A 24,228-nucleotide genomic window follows, 5' to 3' on the forward strand; every position below is an offset into this window, starting at 1 on the left:
CCATTCCACATTCTATTCCACATTCCATTCCATTTCATTTAACGTGGTATTCCTTTCCATTCGATATTCCATTCTACTTTCCATTCCATTCCATTCCACATTCCTTTCCATTCAATTCCTAATTTCTTTCCGTTGCATTGCATTCCACATTCCATTCCATTCCCATTCCATTCAATTCCATTACATTCTATTCCACATCCCGTTCCATTCCATTCCTCGTTCCATTCCAATCCATTGCACTATCCATTCCACTTTCTATTCCATATTCCTTTCTACGATCCTTTCCATTTCGCTCCAGATTTTATTCCATCCCTTTGCACATGTCATTCCATTCTATTCTACCTCTTTTTACACACTCCATTTCATTCCATTCCATATTACATTCCACATTCCATTTAATTCCATTGCACGTTCCATTCCACTTTCCATTCCACATTCCATTCCACATTCTATTCCACGTTCCATTCCATTTCATTCCATTTTCTATTGCTTTCCAATCGACATTCCATTCCACGTTCCGTTCCACGTTCTATTCCATTCCATTCCACCTTCCTATCCACATTCCACTCCACGTTCTATTCCACTTTCCATTCCAATCAATTCGACGTTCCATTCCACCTTCCATTCCATTCCATTCCATGTTCCATTCCACATACCACTGCACATTTCATTCCACCTTCCATTCCACATTCCATTCAACGTTCCATTATGCGTTCCATTCCACGTTCCATTCCACTTTCCATTCCATTCCATTCCACGTACCATTCTACATTAAATTCCATTGCATTCAACATAATATTCAACATTCCATTCCATTCCACGTTCCATTCCACATTAAATTCCATTCCATTCCACATACTATTCTACATTCCATTCCACATTCTATTCCACATGCCATTCCATTGCACTCCACATTCCATTCCACATTGCATTCCATTGCATTCCACATTCCATTCCACAATTAAATTCCACATTGCATTACACATTCCATTGCCCTTTCCATTCCACATTCCATTCCACATTGCATTACACTTTCCATTCCAAGTTCCATTACATCCCTTTCCATTCCACGTTCCATTCCACTTTCTATTCAACATTCCATTCCACATTCCGTTCCATTCTACATCCAATTCCATTCCGTTCCACACTGCATTCGACATTCCATTCCATTCCATTCCATATTCCATTCCATTACATTCAAAATTCCATTCCATTGCATTCCACATTCCATTCCAGATACCATTCCACATTCCACTCCATGTTCCATTCCATTCCATTCCACATTCCATTCCATTCCGTTCCATATTCCATTCCATTCAATTCCATATTTCATTCTATTCCATTGCTTTCCACCTTCTATTCCATTCCATTCCTTTCCATTCCTTTCTATTCCACCTTGCATTGCATTCCATTCCTAATTCCATTCCATTCCATTGCACTTTCCATTCCACATTCCGTTCCACATTCCATTCCACTTTCCATTCCATTTTTTTCCACATTCCGTTGCATTCCATTCGACATTCCATTCCACGTTCTATTCCATTCCATCCAACATTCCATTCCACTACATACCACATTCATTCCTTTCAATTCCTCATTTCATTTCATGGCATTGCATTCCATATTCCATTCCATTCCATTCGTCATATCCTTCCATTCCATTGCGTTCCGCATTCCATTCCGATTCCATTGCATTCCATTCTGTTCTATTGTATATTCCATTCCATTCCATTACACATTCCATTCCACATTCCATTGTACATTATATTCCATTCCATTTTGTTACACATTCCATTACATTCCAGTCCATATTCCATTCCATTACATTCCACATTCCATTCCATATTCCATTCCCCGTTCCTTTCCCTTCAACTCAACTTTCCATTCCATTCCATAACATTCCATTCCGCATTCCATTCCATTCCATTCAATTCAATACCACATTACATTCCATTCCATTCCACATTCCATTCCACTTTCCATTCCACATTCTATTCCACGTTCCATTCCATTCCATTCCACATTCCATTCCATTCCATTCCATTCCATTCCACATTCCTTACCATTCCATTCCAATCCACATTCCATTCCTTTGCGTTCTACATTTGATTCCATTCCATTCCACATTCCATTACATTCAATTCCACATTTCATTCCACTCCATTCCGCATTCCATTCCATTCCATTCTATTCCGCATTCCATTCCATTCCATTCCACCTTCCATTCCACATTACATTCCACATTCTATTCCACGTTCCATTCCATTCCATTCCACATTCCAATCCATTCCATTAAATATTCCATTCCATTCCACATTCCGATCCATTCCATTCCACTTTGAATTCCAATCCATTCCATTCCACATTGCATTCCACGTTCCATTCCATTCCATTCCACATTCCATTTCATTCCATTAAACACCATTCCAAATTCCATTTCAATTTCCATTCCATTCCGTTGCATTCCACATTCCATTTCGTTCCAATCCACATTCCATTCCATTCCATTCCAACTTAAATTCTATTCCATTCCATTACACATTCCATTCCACATTCCATTGTACAATCCATTCTATTCCATTTTATTACACATTCCATTCCATTCCATTCCACATTCCATTCCACATTCCATTCCATATTCCATTCCCTGTTCCATTCCCTTCAATTACACGTTCCATTCCGTTTCATTTCATTCCGCATTCCATTCCATTCCATTCCGCATTCCATTCCATTCCATTCCATTCAATTCCACATTCCATTCCATTCTATTCCACATTCCATTCCACTTTCCATTCCACATTCTATTCCACGTTCCATTCCATTCTATTCCACATTGCATTCCATTCCATTCCACATTCCATTCCTTTCCATTCCATTCCACATTCCACTCGATTCCATTCCATTCCATTTCACGTTGCTTACCATTACATTCCAATCCACATTCCATTCCTTTCCGTTCTACATTCGATTCCATTCCATTCCACATTCCACTCGATTCCATTCCATTCCATTTCACGTTCCATACCATTCCATTCCAATCCACATTCCATTCCTTTCCGTTCTACATTTGATTCCATTCCATTCCACTTTGCATTCCTTTCAATTCCACTTTCCATTCCATTCCATTGCATTCTACATTTCATTCCACTCCATTCCGCTTTCCATTCCATTCCATTCCACATTCCATTCCATTCCTTTCAACATTTCATTCCATTCCATTCCACATTTCATTCCATTCCATTCCACATTCCAATCGATTCCAAACCACGTTGCATTCCATTCCATTCCACATCACATTTCATGTTCCACTCCATTCCATTCCACATTCCATTCCATTGCATTCCACTTTCCATTCCACATTGCTTTCTCTTCCATTCCACCTTCCATTCCAAATTCCATTCCACATTCCATTCCGCATTCCATTCAACAATCCATAAGACATTCCATTCCATTCCATTCCACATTCCATTCCACATACCATTTGATTCCATTCCACATTGCATTCAACATTCCATTAAACATACCATTCCTTTCCATTGCACATTCCATTCCACATTCCATTCCATTCACTTCTACGTTCCATTCCACGTTCCATTCCACTTTCCATTCCACTTTCCATTCCACGTTCCATTCCATTCCATTCCATTTTCCATTCAACGTTCCATTCAATTCCAATTCACGTTCCATTCCATATTCCATTCCACATTCCTTTCCACATAACATTCTACGTTTCATTCCACGTTCCATTCCACGATGCATTCCACATTCCTTTCCACGTTCCATTCTGTTCCATGCTACATTCCATTCTGCATTCCATTCCAATCCATTCCACATTCCATTCCATTCCATTCCACTGCACATTCCATTCCACATTGCATTGCGAATTCCATTACATTACATTCCACAGTCCCTTAAACGTTCCCTTTCATTTGCATTCCATTCCATTCCACATTCTAATCCATTCCATTCCACATTTCATTCCACAATCCATTCCATTGCACTCCACATTCCATTCAATTCGATTCCTCATTACATTTCACGTTCCATTCCACATTCCATTCCATTCCAATCCGTGTTCCATTCCATTCCACTTTCCATTCAATTCCATACCACATTCCATTTTATTCCATTTCACATTCCATTCCACATTCCATTTCACATAACTTTCGATTACATTTCATTGGATTTCACATTCCATTCCATTGCAATCCACATGCCATTCCTTTCCATTCCACGGTCCATTCAATTGCACATTCCATTCCATTCCATTCCACATTCCATTCCACTTTCCATTCCACCTTCCATTCCATTCCATTCTATTCCATATTGCATTCCATTCCATTTCACTTTCCATTCCATTACATACCACATTCCATTCCGCATTCCATCCCACGTTGTATTCCATTCCATTCCACATTGCATTCCACTTTCCTTTCGGCTTTCCATTCCACGTTCCATTCCATTCCATTCCAAGTTCCATTCCATATTACATTCCATTCCTTTCTACATTCTATTCCATTCCATTCCTCATTGCATTCCATTCCATTATACTTGCCATTCCACGTTCCATTCCATGTTCCTTTCCACGTTCAATTCAAAGTTCCATTCCATTCCATTCCACGTTCCATTCCACTCCATTCCATGATCCATTTCATTCCATTCCACGTTACATTCCACATTCCATTCCACGTTTCATTCCACCTTCCTTTCCATTCCATTCCATTCCATTCCACATTCCATTCCATTCCACTCCACTTTCCATTCCATTCAATTCCACATTGCATTCTATTCGATTCCATATCATTCCACATTCCATTCGAAATTCCATTCCCTTCCATTCTACATTCCATTCCCTTCCATTCTACATTCCACTCCATCTCATTCCACTTTCCATTCCACATTCCATTGAACGTCCCATTCAACATTCCATTCCATTGCATTCCACATTGCATACAATTCCTTTCCAATCCATTCTGGTTTCCATTCCATTCCAATCCACATTCTATTCCACGTTCCATTCCTTTCCATTCCACATTACATTCCACATTAAATTCCATGTTCCATTCCACATTCCATTCCACTTTCCATTCCAAGTTCCTTTCTTTTCCATTCCACGTTCCATTCCTCATTCCATTCCACATTCCGTTCCACGTTCCATTCCATTCCATTCCACGTTTCATTCCACCTTCCATTCCATTCCATTGCCCGTTCCATTCAACATTCCATTCCACATTCCATTCCACGCTCCATTCCACGTTCCATTCCATGTTCCATTCCACTTTCCATGACAAGTTCCTTTCCACGTTCCATTGCATTTCATTAAACGTTCCATGTGACATTACTTTCCAATCCATTCCACTTTCCATTCCATATTCCATTCCACATTCCATTCCACATTCCATTCTGTTCCTTTCCACCTTCCATTCGACATTCCATTCCACAATGCATTCCATTACATTCCACATCCCATTGCACATTCCATTCAATTCCTTTTCACATTCCATTCCACATTCCCTTCCATTCCATTCCACATTCCATTCCAGGTTCCATTCAACATTCCATTCGAGATTCCATTCCACGTCCCATTCCATTACATTCCACTGTTCCATTCCATTACATTCCATGCTACTTTCCACGTTCCATTCCACTTTCTCTTCCACTTTCCAAACCGTTCCATTCCGTGTTCCATTCGACATTCCATTCCACGTTCCATTCCATGTTCCATTCCACATTTCATTCCATACCAATCCACATTCCATTCCATTTCATTTCACGATCCATTCCATTGCACGTTCCATTCCATTCCATTCCACATTGCATTCCACTTTCCAATCCACCTTTCATTGCATTCCATCCTATTCCATATTCCATTGCATTCCATTACACGTTCAATTCCATTACATTCCATATTCCACTACACTTTCCATTCCTCATTCCATTCCACTTTCCATTCCACATTGCATTCCGTTCCAATCTATTCCATTCCATATTCCATTACACATTCCATTCAATATTCCATTCCACATTCCATTCCATTCTACAATCCATTCCACATTGCATTCCTTTCCTGTCCGCATCCAAATCCTCATACCATTCCATTCCTTTCCACATTCCATTCCATTCCATTACACATTCTATTCAACATTTCATTCCACATCCCATTCCATTCCCTTCCACATTCCGTTCCACATTTCATTCCGTTCCATTCAACGTTCCATTCCAGGTTGCATTCCACATTCCATTACGGATTCCATTCCGCTATCCTTTCCATTCCATTCCAGTTTCCATTCCACTTTCCATTCCATTCCATTCCACATTCCATTCCACATTCCATTCCATTCTATTCCATTCCACATTCCCTTCCATTCCAATCCATATTCCATTCCATTCCATTCCACGTTGCATTCTATTCCACATTCCATTGAATTCTACATGAGATTGCATTCCACATACCATTCTTTTCCATTCCACATTCCATTGGATTCCATTCCACTTTCCATTCCACATTCCATTCCATTCCATTCTATTCCACATTCCATTCCACATTCCATTCCACCTTCTATTCCATTCCATTCCACGTTTCATTCCACCTTCCTTTCCACGTTCCATTCCACATTACATTCGACCTTGCATTCCATTCCATTGCACGTTCCATTCCAACTTCCATTCCACATTCCATTCCATTCCATGCCACACTTCAATCCACATTCCATTCAACATTCCATTGCACATTCCATTCCACGTTCCATTCCACATTCCATTCCATTCCAATACATTCCACATTGCATTCAATTCCAAATTCCATTTCACATTCCATTCCCTTCTATTCCTGTTCATTCCACGTTAAATTCCACATTCCAATTTCCATTCCACCTTCCATTCCATATTCCATTCTATTCTATTCCACATTGCATTCCATTCCTTCCATTACATTCTGCATTCCATTGCATTGCATTCCGCATTCTATTTCAGATTCCATTCCATTCCACTCCACATTCAATTCCAAATTCCATTCCATTACTTTCCATTCTCCATTCCATTCCATTGCATTCCACATTCTATTCCTCATTCCATTCCAATCTATTCCACATTCCATTTCATTGCATTGCACATTCTATTCCTCATTCCATTCCATTCCATTCGACATACAATTGCACATTCCATTCCATTCCATTCCACATTCCATTCCATTTCATTCCACATTCCATTCCACTTCATTCCACATTCCATTCCATTCAATTCCACATTCCATTCCACATTCCGTTGCATTCCCATCCATATGACGTTCCACATTTCCTTCCATTTCATTCCAGATTTCATTCCACATTCCATTTCACATTCCATTCCACATTCCATTCCACATTCCATTCAACATTCCATTCCACATTCCATTCCACATTCCATTTCATTCCATTCCCCATCCCTTTCCACTTTCCATTCCATTCCATTCCACATTACATTCCACATTCCATTCCACAATCCCTTCCACATTCCATTCCATTCCATTCCACGTTCCAATCCATTCCATTCCATTCCATTCCACATTCCATTCGACATTCCATTCCATTCCATTCCACATTCCATTACACATTCGATTACATTCCTTTCCACATTCTGTTCAATTCCATTTCACATTCCATTGCACCTTCTATTCCATTCCATTCCACGTTCCATTCCACCATCCATTCCACCTGCCATTCCACGTTCCATTCCACTTTCCATTCGACGTTCCATTCCATTCCACTTTCCATTCCAAATTCCATTCCACATTCCATTCCTACCCATACCATTCCAGTCCACATTACATCCCATTCCACATTCCATTCCATTCCTTTCCACATTCCATTCCTTTCCATTGAACATTCCATTCCATTTTCGATTCCACTTTCTATTCCATATTCCATTCCACATTCAAATCCACGTTCCATTCCAGTCCATTCTATGTTCCAATCCACGATCAATTCCATTCCTTTCCACGTTGCATTGTACATTCCATTCCACATTCCATTCCACGTTCTATTCCACATTCCTTTCCACTTTCCATTCCACATTCCTTTCCACTTTCCATTCCATGTTTCATTCCAAGTTCCATACCACGTTCCTTTCCATTCCATTCCACAATCCATTCCACATTCCATTCCATTCCATTACACTTTCCATACCACATTGCATTCCACATTCCATTCCATTCTATTCCACGATCCATTCCACGTTCCATTCCACATTCCATTTCAAGTTTCATTACACGTTCCTTTCCATTTCATTCCACGTTCCGTTCCACATTTCATTCCACATTCCTTTCCACGTTCCTCTCCTTTCCATTCCAAGTTCCACCACAATTTGCATTAAATTCCATTCCTCATTCCATTCCACATTCCATTCCACATTCCATTCCACATTCCATTCCATTCCATTCCACATTCCATTCCGTTCCACATTCCAAAACCTTCCATTCCACATTCCATTCCAACTTTCGTTCCATTCCATTCTATTGCAAATTCCATTCCACTCCATTCTATTCCACATTCCATTCCAATCCGTTACTCGTTCCATTCCATTCCATTCCATATTCCAGTCCACATTCCATTCCACGTTCCACTCCACGATCCATTGCTTTCCATTCCACATTCCATTCCATTCCATTCCACATTCCAGTCCATTACATTCAACTTTCCATTCCATATTCCATTCCATTCCATTCGACATTCCTTTCCATTCCAATCCACATTCCATTCTATTCCATTCCATATTCCATTCCACTTTACCTTCCTTTCAATTTCTTTACATTACGTTCCGCTCCACATTCCACGTTCCATTCCACGTTCCATTCCACGTTCCTTTCCATTCAATTCCACGTTCCATTCCACAATCCATTCCTTTCTATTTCACGTTCCATTCCACATTCCATTTCACATTCCATTCCTCATTCCATTCAATGTTGCACTTCCTTCCTTTCTAAATTCCATTCCGCATTCCAATCCATTCCACGTTCCATTCCGTTCCATTCCACATTACATTGCACATTCTATTCCATTCCACAGTCCATTCCATTCCATTCCATCTTTCATTTCACATATCATTCCATTAAACATTCCATTCCTTTCTATTCCATATTCAATTCCATTCAACATTCCATTCCATTTCACATTCCATTTCATTCCAATCCATATTCCATTCCATTCCACCTTCCATTCCATTCCATTCCACATTCCATTCCATTCCATTCCATTCCATTCATTTGCACATTGCAATCCACATTACATTGCATTCAATTGCACATTCCATTCCACATTGCATTCCCTTCCATTCCACATTCCATTCCATTCCAATCCCTTCCATACCACTTTAAATTCGATTTCATTCCGTTTCACATTCCGTTCCACATTCCATTCCACATTCCATCCATTCCATTCCACATTCCATTGCATGTTCCATTCCATTCCATTCAACTTTCCATTCCACGATAAATTCCACATTCAATTCCACATGCCATTCCACATTCCATTGCCTGTTCCATTCCATTCCATGATCCATTCCAGATTCCATTCCACATTCCATTACTCATTCCGTTTCACATTCCATTACATTTCACGTTGCATTCCACATTCCATACCATTACATTCCACATTCCTTTCCAATTTGCATTCCTTTCCATCCCACATTCTATACCACATTCCATTCTATTCCCTTCCACCTTGTATTCCGAGTTCCATTCCATGTTCCATTCCACGTTCCATTCCACATTCCATTCCATTCCATTCCACATTCCATACCATTCCATTGCATTCCATTCCACAATCCATTCCATTCCATTGCACATTCAATTCCACATTCAATTCCACATTCCATTCCACATTCTGTATCATTCCATTCCATTTCATTCCACAGTCCATTCCATTCCATTCCACCTTCCATTCCACATTGCACTCCACATTCCATTCCATTACTTTCCACATTCCATTTCATTCGATTCCACATTCCTTTCCACTTTCCATTCCCTTCCATTCCACATTACATTCCATTCCAGGTGCCCTCCCAAATTCCATTCCACATTCCATTCCGCAATCCATTCCATTCCATTCCACATTCCATTCCAAATTCCATTTCACATTCCATTCCACATTCCATTCCATTCCATTCAACATTCAATTCCACATTCCATTCCATTGCATTCCGCATTCCATTCCACATTCTATTTCACATTCCATTCCACATTCCGTTCCATTCCATTTCACATTCCATTCCATTCCATTCCACATTCCATTCCACGTTCCATTAAACTATACATACCACGTTCCATTGCACGTTCCATTCCATTTCATTCCACGTTACATTCCACATTCCTTTCCATTCCATTCCACTTTCCAGTGCAATTTCCATTCCACATTCCATTCCACATAACATTCCTTTCAATTCCGCATTCCATTCCACATTCCATTCCACAATCCATTCCACATTCCATTGCATTCCATTCCTTACACCATTCCATTCTACTCCACATTCTATTCCATATTCCATTCCATTCCATAATAAATTCCATTGCACATTCCATTCCACATTCCATTCCATTCTCTTCCACATTAATGTCCACGTTACATTCCACGTTCCATTCCGCATTCCATTACACATTCCTTTCCATTCCATTCAATATTCCTTTCCATACTCTATCCCATTGAATTCCAAATTCCATTCCACTTTCCATTCCACGTTCTATTGCTCGTTCCATTCCACTCCTTTTCACATTACATTTCACTCGATTTCACATTCCAGTGCACATTCCATTCCACATCACATTTCACATTCCAGTCCACAGTCCACTTCACTTTCCATTCCATTCCACATTCCATTCCATTCCATTTCTCATTCCTTTCCATTCCATTCCTCATTCCATTCCACATTGCATTCCACCTTCCATTCCTTTCCACATTCCATTCCACCTTCCATTCCATTCCATTCTATTCCACATTCTCTTCCATTCCATTCTACATTCCATTCCATTCTATTCCAGATTTCATTCCACAATCCATTCCACATTCCATTGCATTCCATTCCACATTCCATTCCACTCCATTCCACATTTCATTCCATTGCACTGCATTCCTCATTCCACTCTGTTCCATTCGGCATTCCATTCCATTCCATTCCATTCTATTTTATTCCACATTCGATTATATTCCATTGCACATTCCATTCCATTACATTCCACATCCAATTCCACATTCCATTCCACATTCTATTCCACATTCCATTCCGTTTCATTCCACATTCTATTCCATTCCATTTGACATTCCATTATACGTTTCATTCCATTCCATTCCACATTCCTTTCCATTCAATTCCTCATTTCTTTGCATTCCATTGCATTCCACATACCATTACATTCCATTCCCATTCCATTCTGTTATATTCCCTTCTATTCCACATTCCATTCCATTCCATTCCACATTCCATTCCATTCCACTTTCCATTCCACATTCCATTCCATATTCTTTTCCACCTTCCATTCAATTCCATTCCATATTCCTTTCATTCAGTTCCTCATTTGTTTCCATTCCGTTGCATTCCACATTCCATTCTATTCCATTCCCATTCCATTCCATTCCATTCCCATTCCATTCAATTGCATTCCATTCTATTCCACATTCCTTTCTATTCCATTCCGCATTCCGTTCCACTTTCCATTCCATTCCATTCCACATTCCATTCCACATTGCATTCCATTCCATTCCATATTCCGTTGCACGTTCCTTTCCTTTCCTTTCTACGTTCCATTCCACGTTCCATTCCAAATTCCATTCCTTTCCTTTCCATTCCATTCCACATTTCACTCCGCATTCCATTCCAGATTCCATTCCATTCCATTCCACATTCTCTCCCACATTCCGTTCCATTAAATTCCACATTTCATTTCTCATTCCATTCCTTTATATTTTACATTACATTTCACATTCCATTCCACATTCCCTTCCACATTCCATTCCATTCCATTCCACATTCCATTCCACATTACAATCCATCCCTTTCCACATTCCATTCCACATTCGATTACATTTTTTCCACATTGCATTCCATTCAATTCCACATTCCATTCCACGATCTATTTCATTTCATTCCACGTTTCATTTCACCTTCCACTCCACGTTCCATTCCACATTCCATTCAATTCCATTCCACATTCCATTCCACATTCCATTCCACTGCACTTTCCATTCCACATTCCAATCCATTCCACCTTCCATTTCATTGTATTCCAAATTGCGTTGCACCTTCCATTCCATTCCATTCCACATTCCATAGCATTCCATTCCAAATTGCATTACAAATTCAATTCCACCTTCCATTTCATGTTTCATTCCACATTCCATTTCACATTCCATTCCACATTCCATTCCATCCCATTCCGCATTCCATTCCACATTCCATTCCACTTTCCAATCCATTCCATTCCACATTCCATTCCATCATCCATTTCATTCCATTCCATATTCCATTCTCATTCTATTGCATTAAATTCCACTTTCCATTCCACATGCCATTGCATTCCATTTCACATTTCATACCACATTCCATTCCATTGCATTTCACATTCCATTCCACATTCCATTCCATGTTCCATTCCGCGTTAAATTCCACTTTCCTTTCCATTCAATTCTACGTTCCATTCCATTCCATTCCACGTTCCTTTTCATTCTATTCCACATTCCATTCCACATTCCGTTCCACATTCTTTTTCAATTTCCTTTCCATTCCATTCCTTTCCACTACACATTCAATTCCATTACATTCCACATTCCTTTCCACATTCCATTCCACATTCCATTCCATTCCATTCTATTCCACATTTCATTCCATTCCATTAAAGAATCCATTCCCCATCCCATTCCTCATTCCATTTCATTAAAGAATCCATTCCACATTCCATTCCACATTCCATTCCACATTCCATTCCATTACATTCCACATTCCAATTCATTCCATTCCACATTTGTTTCCTTTCAAATCCACATTCCATTCCATTGCATTCCATTCCATTCCTCATTCAATTCCATTCCATTCCATTCCATTCCATTCATTTCAACCTTCCAGTCCATTCCTTTGCATTCCACATTCCTTTCCACATTCCATTCCACATTCCATTCCATTCCATTCTATTCCACATTTCATTCCATTCCATTAAAGAATCCATTCCACATCCCATTCCTCATTCCATTCCATTAAAGAATCCATTCCACATTCCATTCCACATTCCATTCCACATTCCATTCCGTTCCATTCCAAATTCCATTCAATTTCATTCCACATTCCATTTCATTAAATTCCATTCCATTCCACATTCCATAGGATTCCATACCTTTCCACATTCCATTTGTTTCCGATCCACATTCCATCCAATTGCATTCCACACTCCATTCCACATCCCTTTCCATTGCATTTCACATTCCATTGCACGTTCCATTCTACCTTCCATTCCACATGGCATTACATAATCCCTTCCATTCCTTTCCACATTCCATACCATTCCGTTGCATTCCATTCCACATTCGATTCCATTACATTCCACATTCCATTCCACATTCCATTGTATTCAAATCCACATTCCATTCCATTCCATCCAACCTTCCTTTCCATTCCACTTTCCATTCCATTCCATTCCACATACCATTTCATTAGATTCCTCTTTCCATTCCATTCAATTCGACATTACTTTCCACATTCCATTCCGCTTTCCATTCCATTGCATTCTATTCCACATTCCATTCCATTCGACATTCCATTCCAGTCCGTTACAGATTCCATTCCTCATTCCATTCCACGTTCCATTCCTTTCCGTTCCACATTCCATTCCATTCCATTCCACATTCCATTCTATTACATTTCATTCCATACCACGTTCCATTCCACTATCCATTAAGTTATATTCCACATTCAATTCCACATTCCAGTCCATTCCATTCCGCATTCCATTCCATTCCAATCCACTTTTCATTTCATATTTCATTCCATTCCATTCTACATTACATTCCGCATTCCATTACACAGTCCCTTCCACATTCCATTCCATGCTATTACACATTCCATTCCACATTCCGTTCCATTCCATTCCACATTCCATTCCATTCCATCTTATTCCATTTTGCGTTCCATTCCACATAGCACTCCATTCCATTTGACGTTCCATTCCACACTCAATTCCACATTCAATTCCACATTCCATTCCGTTCCATTCCACATTCTATTCCACATTCCATGCCACATTCAATTCCACATTCCAGTCCATTCCATTCCGCATTCCATTCCATTCCAATCCACTTTTCATTTCATATTTCATTCCATTCCATTCCACATTACATTCCACATTCCATTACACAATCCCTTCCACATTCCATTCCATGCCATTACACATTCCATTCCACATTCCATTCCATTCCATTCCACATTCCATTCCATTCCATTTTATTCCATTTTGCGTTCCATTCCACATAGCACTCCATTCAATTTGACGTTCCATTCCACAATCAATTCCACATTCAATTCCACATTCCATTCCGTTCCATTCCACATTCTATTCCACATTCCATGCCACATTCAATTCCACATGCCATTCCACGTTGTATTCCATGTTACATTCCATATTCCATTCCATTCCATTTCACGTTCCATTCCACATTCCATTCCATTCAATTCCACGATGCATTCCACAATCCATTCCACATTCCACTCAACTTTCCATTCCACAATCCATTAAAGTCCATTCCACATTCCATTCAGCATTCCATTCCATTCCATCCCACACTCCATTCCACATTCCATTACACACTCCATTCCATTCCTTTCCACATTCCATTTCACTTTCCATTCCACATTCCATTTCACATTCCATTCCACATTCCATTCCATTCCATTCCACATTCCAATCCTTTCCATTCCATTCCATTCCATTCCATTCCACTTTCCATTCCACATTCCATTGCATTCCATTCCACGTTCAATTACACATTCCATTCGATTCCATTCCACGTTCCATTCCGCCCTCAATTCCACATTCCATTCCACATTCCATTCTGTTCCAATCCACATTCCATTCCACATTCCATTCCATTCCATTCCACTATCTATTCCACATTCCATTCCGCATTCCATTCCACATTACATTCCTTTCCATTCTATATTCCATTCCACATTGCATTCCATTCCGTTCCACATCCCATTCCATTCCACTCCACTTTCCATTCCACATTCCCTTCCATTCCATTCCACACTCTATTGCCAGTTCTATTCCATTCAATCCTACGATGCATTCCACCTTTCATTCTACAATCCATTCCACAATCCATTCCACTTTCCATTCCACATTCCATTAAAGTCCATTCCACATTCCATTAAAGTCCATTCCACATTCCATTACGAATTCCACTACTTTCCATTCCACACTCCATTCCACATTCCATACCACATTTCATTCCATTCCTTTCGACATTCATTTTCACTTTCCATTCCTCTTTGCATTCTACATTCCATTCCACACTACGTTCCGTTCCATTACACATTGCATTCCCCACTCCATTGCATTCCACTCCACATTCCATTCCACAATCCATTCCATTCTATTCCACGTTCAATTCCACGATTCTTTCCACAATCAATTCCACATTCCATTCCACATTCCATTTCACGTTCCATTCCACATTACATTTGAAATTCCATTCCACATTCCATTCCATTCTATTCGACATTCCATTTCACATTGCATGCCACATTCCATTCCATTCCATTCACATTCCATTCCACATTCCATTCCATTCCATTCCACTTTCGATTGAACATTCCATTCCACATTTCATTCTGTTCCATTCCACTTTCCATTCTGCACTCCATTCCACATTCCATTCCACATACCATTGCTTTCCATTCCACATTCCATTCCTTTCCATTCCACATTCCATTGCATTTCATTCCACATTCCTTTCCACATTCCATTCCATACCATTCCACATTCCATTCCATTAAATTCCGCTTTCCATTCAACATTCTATTCCACATTCCATTCCACATTCCTTTGCATTCCATTCCACATTGCATTCCATTCCATTCCACGTTCCATTCCATTCTTTTCCACGTTCCATTCCATGTTCCATTCCACGTTCCATTCCACATTCCATTTCACCTTCCTTTACACTTTCCATTGCTTTCCATTCCATATTCCATTCCACATTCCATTCCACATTCCATTGTGTTCCATTCCACATTTCATTCCACATTCCATTCTACATTCCATTACATACCATTCCACATTCCATTCCATTTTCCATTCCATTCCATTCCACATTCCATTCCACATTCCATTCCATTGTATTCCAGATTTCATTCCACAATCCATTCTATTCCTTTCCATATTGCATTCCACATTCCATTCAACAATCCTTTCTCATTCCATTGAATTTCATTACACATTCCATTCCACATTCCATTGCATTGCAATTCACATTCCATTCCACATTCCATTCCATTCCATTCCACATTCCATTCCACATTCCAATCCTTTCCATTCCATTCCACATTGCATTCTGCAGTCCATTGGGCAGTCCATTCCACATTCCTTTCCACTTTCCATTGCATGTTCCATTCTCATTCCATTGAATTTCGTTCCACATTCCATTGCATTTCGTTCCGCATTCCAACTCACATGCCATTCCACATTCCTTTCCAATCCATTCCATTCTATTCCACATTCCATTACTCATTCCATTCCACGTTCCATTCCGCAGTCCCTTCCATTCCATTCCACTTTCCATTCCATTGCCATCCATCTTTCATTCCACATTTCATTGCATTCCATTCCACATTCCATTCCACATTCTATTAAACATTCCATTCCACATTCCATTCCATTCCATATTCCATTCCACATTCTTTTCCATTACATTCCACATTCCATTCCGTTCCATTCCATTCCATTCAAATACACGTCCCATACAAATTTCCATTAAATTCCATTCCACATTCCATTCTATTCCGTTCCACATTGCTTTCCATTCCAATCCACGTTTCATTCCATTTTTCATTCCATTCCATTCCACATTGCATTCCACATTCCATTCCACTTTCCTTTCCACGTTCCATTCCACTTTGAATTCCACATTCCATTCCACATTCCATTCCATTCTACATTCCATTCCACATTCCGTCCTATTCCATTCCACATCCCATTCCACATTCCATTCCATTCCTTTCCACATTCCCTTCCATTCCATTCCACATTCCATTCCACTTTCCTTTCCACGTTCCATTAGATTTCATTCCATGTTCGATGCCACATTCCATTCCATTCCATTCCGCTTTCCATTACACATTCCGTTCGACATTCCGTTCCACATTAGATTCCAGATTCCATTCTCATTCCACTGCATTTCATTCCACATTAAATTCCACATTCCATTGCATTCCAATTCACAATCCATTCCACATTCCATTTCATTCCATTCCATAACACATTCCATTCCACATTCCATTCCGCAGTCCATTAAAAATTCCATTCCACATTCCATTCCACATTCCATTTTCATATCATTGCATTGCTTTCCACTTTCCATTCCACATTCTACTGCATTCCAATTCACATGCCATTCCACGTTTCAATCCAGTCCATTCCATTCCATTCCACATTCCATTCCACATTCCAGTCCATTCCATTGCACATTCCATTCCATTCCCATCCACATTTCATTGCACAATTTTTTCCATTCCACTCCACTTTCCCTTCCACATTCCATTCCACCTTTCATTCCATTCCATTCCACCTTCAATTTCACATTCCATTCCATTCCATTCCACTTTCCATTGCACGTTCCATTCCACAATCCATTCCATTAGTTTCCACGTTCCAGTCCACTCTCAATTTCACATTACATTCTTCATTCCATTGCGTTCCATTGCACATTCCATTCCACATTCCATGCCACGTTCAATTCCTCATTCCTTTCCAGGTTCCATTCCACTTTCCTTTCCATTCCATTTCACCTTCCATTCCATTCCATTTCACCTTCCATTCCATTCCATTTCAAGTTTCATTCCACATTCCAGTCCACTTTCCTTTCCACATTCCATTCCATTGCATTCCACGTTCCATTCCACTTTCCATTCCATTCCATTCCACTTTCCATTCGACATTCCATTGCATTCCATTTCAAGTTCCATTCCACACTCCATTCCACATTTTATTCCACCTTCCATTCCTTTCCATTCCACATGCCATTCCACAATCCATTGTATATTCCATTCCACTTTCCATTCCACATATCATTAAAGTCCATTCCACATTACATTCGGTTTCGTTCTACATTCCATTCCACATTCCATTCTATTCCGTTCCACATTCCATTCCATTACACTACACAATTCATTCAACATTCCCTTCCATTCCATTCCACATTCTATTCCAAGTTCCATTCCTTTCCATTCCACGTTCCATTCCACGTTTCATTCCACATTCCTTTCCACATTCCATTCCACATTCAATTGTGTTCCATTCCGCATTACATTCCACATTCCATTCCACATTCGAATTCATTCCGTTCCACATTCCATTCCACATTCCATTTCATTCCATTCCATATTCCATTTTCTTTCCATTGCATTTCATTCCACATTCCAATCCACATTGCATTCCATTCCATTTCACATTTCATACAACTTTCCATTGCATTGTATTCCACATTCCATTCCACATTCCATTCCATTCCATTCTATTCCACATTCCATTCCATTCCATTAAACAATCCATTCCACATTCTGTTCGACATTCCATTCCACTTTCCATTCCTTTGCATTCCACATTCCAATCCATTCCATTCCACATTCCTTTCCATTCAAACCCACATTCCAATCCATTGCATCCAATTTTATTCCACATTCCATTCCATTCCATTCCATTCCATTCCATTGCATTCCACATTCCATTCCATTGCATTCTGCACTCCATTCCATTCGATTCCATTCAATTGCACATTCCAGTCCATCCCTTTGCATTCCACATTCCATTCCATTTCATTCCACATTCCATTCCATTCCATTAAATAATCCATTCCACATTCCATTCCACATTCCATTCCACGTTCCATTCCGTTGCACTCCACATTCCAATCCATTCCATTCCGCATTCTTTTCCATTCAAATCCACATTCCATTCCATTCCATTCCATTCCATTCCATTCCACATTCCATTCGATTCCATTCCATTTCACTTTCCTTTCCATTGCATTCCGCATTCCATTCCATTCCATTCCATTCAATTCCAAATTCCACTCCATTCCATTGCATTCCAATTTCCATTCCATTCCATTCCAGAGTCCATTCCATTCCATTCCATTCCACATTGCATTCCACTTTCCATTACACGTCACATTCGATGTTTCATTCCACATCCCATTCCACGTTCCATTGTTTTCTATTCCACTTTGCATTCCATTCCATTCCAAATTCCATTCCATTCCATTCCACATTCCATTCCACGTTCCATTCCATTCCATTCAACGTTCCATTCCATTCCATTCAACGTTCCATTCCACTTTCCATTCCACATTCCATTCTACGTTGCATTCGATGTTCCATTCCATTCCATTCCACTTTCCATTCCATGTTGCATTCCATTGCATTCCACGTTCCATTCCACGTTCCATTCCACATTGCATTCCTTTCCTTTCCACATTCCATTCCATTCCATTCGGCATTCCATTCCATTGCATTCCACATTCCATTCCATGATGCATTCCACATTCTATTCCATTCCATTCCACATTCCATTGCATTGCATTCCACATTCCATTCCTTCATCCATTCCACGTTGAATTCCATGTTCCATTCCACGTCCCATTCCACATTCAATTAATTTCCATTCCAGATTCCATTCCATTCCATTCCACATTCCTTTCCATTTCATTCCACGTTCAATTCTACCTACCATTCCACCTTTCATTCTACATTGCATTCCAAGTTCTATTCCATTCCTTTCCACATTCCATTCCGGTCCATTCCACGTTGCATTCCACTTTCCATTCCACATTCCATTCCACATTCCAATCCTTGTTCCATTCCATACCTTCCAAGATCCATTCCACTTTTCATTCCGTTCCATTCCACCTTCCATTCCACATTCCATTGCCCATTCCATTTCACGTTACATTTCTCGTTCCATTCCATTTTCAATTCCACATTCCATTCCACATTCCATTCCACGTTCCATTCCACAATCCATTACATTCCATTCCACTTTCCTTTCCAGATGCCTTTCCACATTGCGTTACAATACATTCCACATTCCATTTCACATTCCATTCCTCATTCCATTCCTCATTCCATTGCATTCCACGTTCCATTCAACATTCCATTCCATTAAATTTCACGTTCCATTCCATATTTCATTCCACATTCCATTTCACCTTCCATTCCACGATCAATTCCACATTCAATTCCACGATACATTGCACGTTGCATTAAACATTCCATTCCATTCCACATGCCCTTCCAGATTCCATTCCACATTCCATTCTACGTTCCATTTCACATTCCTTTCTACGTTCCATTCCTCGTTCCATTCAATTCCATTCCACGTTCAATTCCCCATTCCTTTCCATTCCATTCAACTTTTCGTTCCAGATTGCATTTCACATCCCATTCCACGTTCTATCCCATGTTCCATTCCACGTTCCATTCAACGTTCCATTCCACGTTCCATTCCACATTCTATTCCATTCCATTCCACTTTCCATTCCACATTCCACTCCGTTCCATTCCACATTGCATTGCGCATTCCATTCCACATTCCATGCCACTTTCCATTCCACACTCCATTCCACAATCCATTCCACTTTCCATTCTCATTCCATTGCTTTTCATTCCAAATTCCATTCCACATTCCATTGCATTCCAATTCTCATGCTATTCCACATTCTATTAAGATTTCCCTTCCATTATATTCAACATTCCATTCCATATTCCATTCCACATTCCATTCCGCAGTCCATTCCATTCCATTCCATATTCCATTCCATTCCAATCAACATTCGTTTCCACATTTCATTCCATTCAATTCTACATTCCATTCCACATTCCATTCCACATTCCATTCCATTCCATTCCACATTCCTTTCCATTCCATTACATTCCACGTTCCATTCCACTTTCCATAAATTTCTATTAGACATTCCATTCCACATCCAGTGCGTTCAATTCCACATTCCATTCCATTCAATTCCAAATTTCATTCCACTTTTCTTTCCATTACATTCCACATTGCATTCCACATTCCATTCCACATTCCCTTCCAGATTCCCTTCCATTCCATTCCACATTCCATTCCACATTCCATTCCATTGCCTTCCACATTCCATTCCATTCCATTCCACGTTCCATTCCACATTCCATTCTATTCCATTCCACGTTCCATTCCATTTTCCATTCCACTTTCCGTTCCATTTCATTTCACGTTCCATTCCACACTCAATTCCTCATTCCACTCCACTTTCCATTCTGTTCCTTTCCACATTCCATTCCACATTCCATGCAACGTTCTCTTCCACATTCCATTCCAAGTTCCCTCCTACGTTCCATTTCACGTTCCATTCCATGCCATTCCACGTTGCATTCCACATTCCAATGCATTCCATTCCAAGTTCAATTCCACACTCCATTCCACATTCTTTCCACATTCCATTCCGTAACATTCCGCATTCCATTACACATTCCATTGCACATTCCATTCCGTTCCATTCCACATTCCATTCCACATTCCATTCCACGTTCCAGTCCACATTGCCTTATTGTCCTTTCCACATTCCATTCCATTCCATTCCACTTTCCATTCCACATTCCATTCCACATTCCATTCCGTTCCATTCCACATTGCATTCCGCATTCCATTCCACATTCCATGCCACTTTCCATTCCACACTGCATTCCACAATCCATTCCACTTTCCATTCCACAATCCATTCTCATTCCATTGCATTTCATTCCAAATTCCTTTCCACATTCCATAGCATTCCAATTCTCATGCTATTCCACATTCTATTAAGATTTCCCTTCCATTATATTCAACATTCCATTCCATATTCCATTCCACATTCCATTCCGCAGTCCATTGCATTCCATTCCATATTCCATTCCATTCCAATCAACATTTGTTTACACATTTCATTCCATTCAATTCTACATTCCATTCCACATTCCATTCCACATTCCATTCCATTCCATTCCACATTCCTGTCCATTCCATTACATTCCACGTTCCATTCCACTTTCCTTAAAATTCTATTAGACATTCCATTCCACATCCAGTGCGTTCAATTCCACATTCCATTCCATTCCATTCCAAATTTCATTCCACTTTTCTTTCCATTACATTCCACATTACATTCCACATTCCATTCCACATTCCCTTCCAGATTCCATTCCATTCCATTCCACATTCCATTCCACATTCCATTCCATTGCCTTCCACATTCCATTCCATTCCACGTTCCATTCCACATTCCATTCTATTCCATTCCACGTTCCATTCCATTTTCCATTCCACTTTCCATTCCATTTCATTTCACGTTCCATTCCACACTCAATTCCTCATTCCACTCCACTTTCCATTCTGTTCCTTTCCACATTCCATTCCACATTCCATGCAGCGTTCTCTTCCACATTCCATTCCAAGTTCCCTTCTACGTTCCATTTCACGTTCCATTCCATGCCAATGAACGTTGCCTTCCACATTCCAATGCATTTCATTCCAAGTTCAATTCCACACTCCATTCCACATTCCATTCCACATTCAATTCCGCAACATTCCGCATTCCATTACACATTCAATTGCGCATTCCATTCCGTTCCATTCCACATTCCATTCCACATTCCATTCCACGTTCCAGTCCACATTGCCTTATTGTCCTTTCCACATTCCATTCCATCCCATTCCACACTCCATTCCACCTTCCATTCCATTCCTTTTCACATTCCATTTCACTATCCATTCCACTTTCCATTCAACATTCCATTTTACATTCCATTCCATTCCATTCCACATCCATTCCATTCCATCCCACTTTCCATTCCACATTCTATTCCACTCCATTCCACTTTCCATTCCACGTTCCATTCCACATTCCATTCCATTCCATTCCGCGTTCCATTCCAAACAGATTTCCACATTCCATTCCACATTCCATTCTGTTCCAGTCCACATTCCATTCCACCTTCCATTCCATTCCATTCCACTATCCTTTCCACATTCCGTTCCACATCCCATTCCACATTACATTCCGTTCCATTCCACATTCAATTCCACATTCCATTTCTTTCCATTCCACATTCCATTCGATTCCACTCCCCATTTCATTCCACTTTCTCTTCCATTGCATTCCACAGTCTATTGCAAGTTCCATTCCATTCAATTCAACGATCCATTCCACGTTTCATTCCACATTCCATTCTACATTCCATTCCACATTCCATTCCACATTCCATTCCTTATTCCAATCCTTACATTCCACATACCTTTCCACATTCCATTCCATTCCATTCCACATTCCATTCCGCATTCCATTCCCTTCCATTCCCTTCCATTCCATTTCACCTTCCATTAAACAGTGCATTCCACTTTCCAATCCATTGAATTCAACGTTCCATTTCACTTTTCATTAAATGCCATTCCACATTTCATTCCACATTCCATTCCGCATTTCATTCCACATTCCATTGTATTCCATTCCATATTCCATTCAATTCCATTCTATATTGTATTCCCGATTCCATTCCATTCCATTCCACATTCAATTCCACATTTCATTCAATTCCATTCACCATTCCATTCCATTCCATTCCATTCTTGTCAATTCCGCATTCCATTCCACATTCCATTCCTTTCCATTCCACATTACATTCCACGTTCCATTCCACGTTGCATTCCATTCCGTTCCACATTGCATTCCATTCCATTCCACATTCCATACCATTCCTTTCCATTCCATTCCGCATTCCATTCCATTCCATTCCATATTCTTTTCCAGATTCCATTCCATTCCATTCCACCTTCAATTCCACATTCCATTGCATTCCATTCCATTCCATGTTTCATTCCATTCCTTTCCACATTCCATTCCATTCCAATCCATTCCACATTCCATTCCATTGCGTTCCTCATTCTATTCCTCATTCCATTCCATTCCATTCCACATTCAATTCCAC

The sequence above is a fragment of the Pongo pygmaeus genome, chromosome 16 (genome assembly GCF_028885625.2).
Source record: "Pongo pygmaeus isolate AG05252 chromosome 16, NHGRI_mPonPyg2-v2.0_pri, whole genome shotgun sequence".
NCBI lineage: Eukaryota > Metazoa > Chordata > Mammalia > Primates > Hominidae > Pongo > Pongo pygmaeus.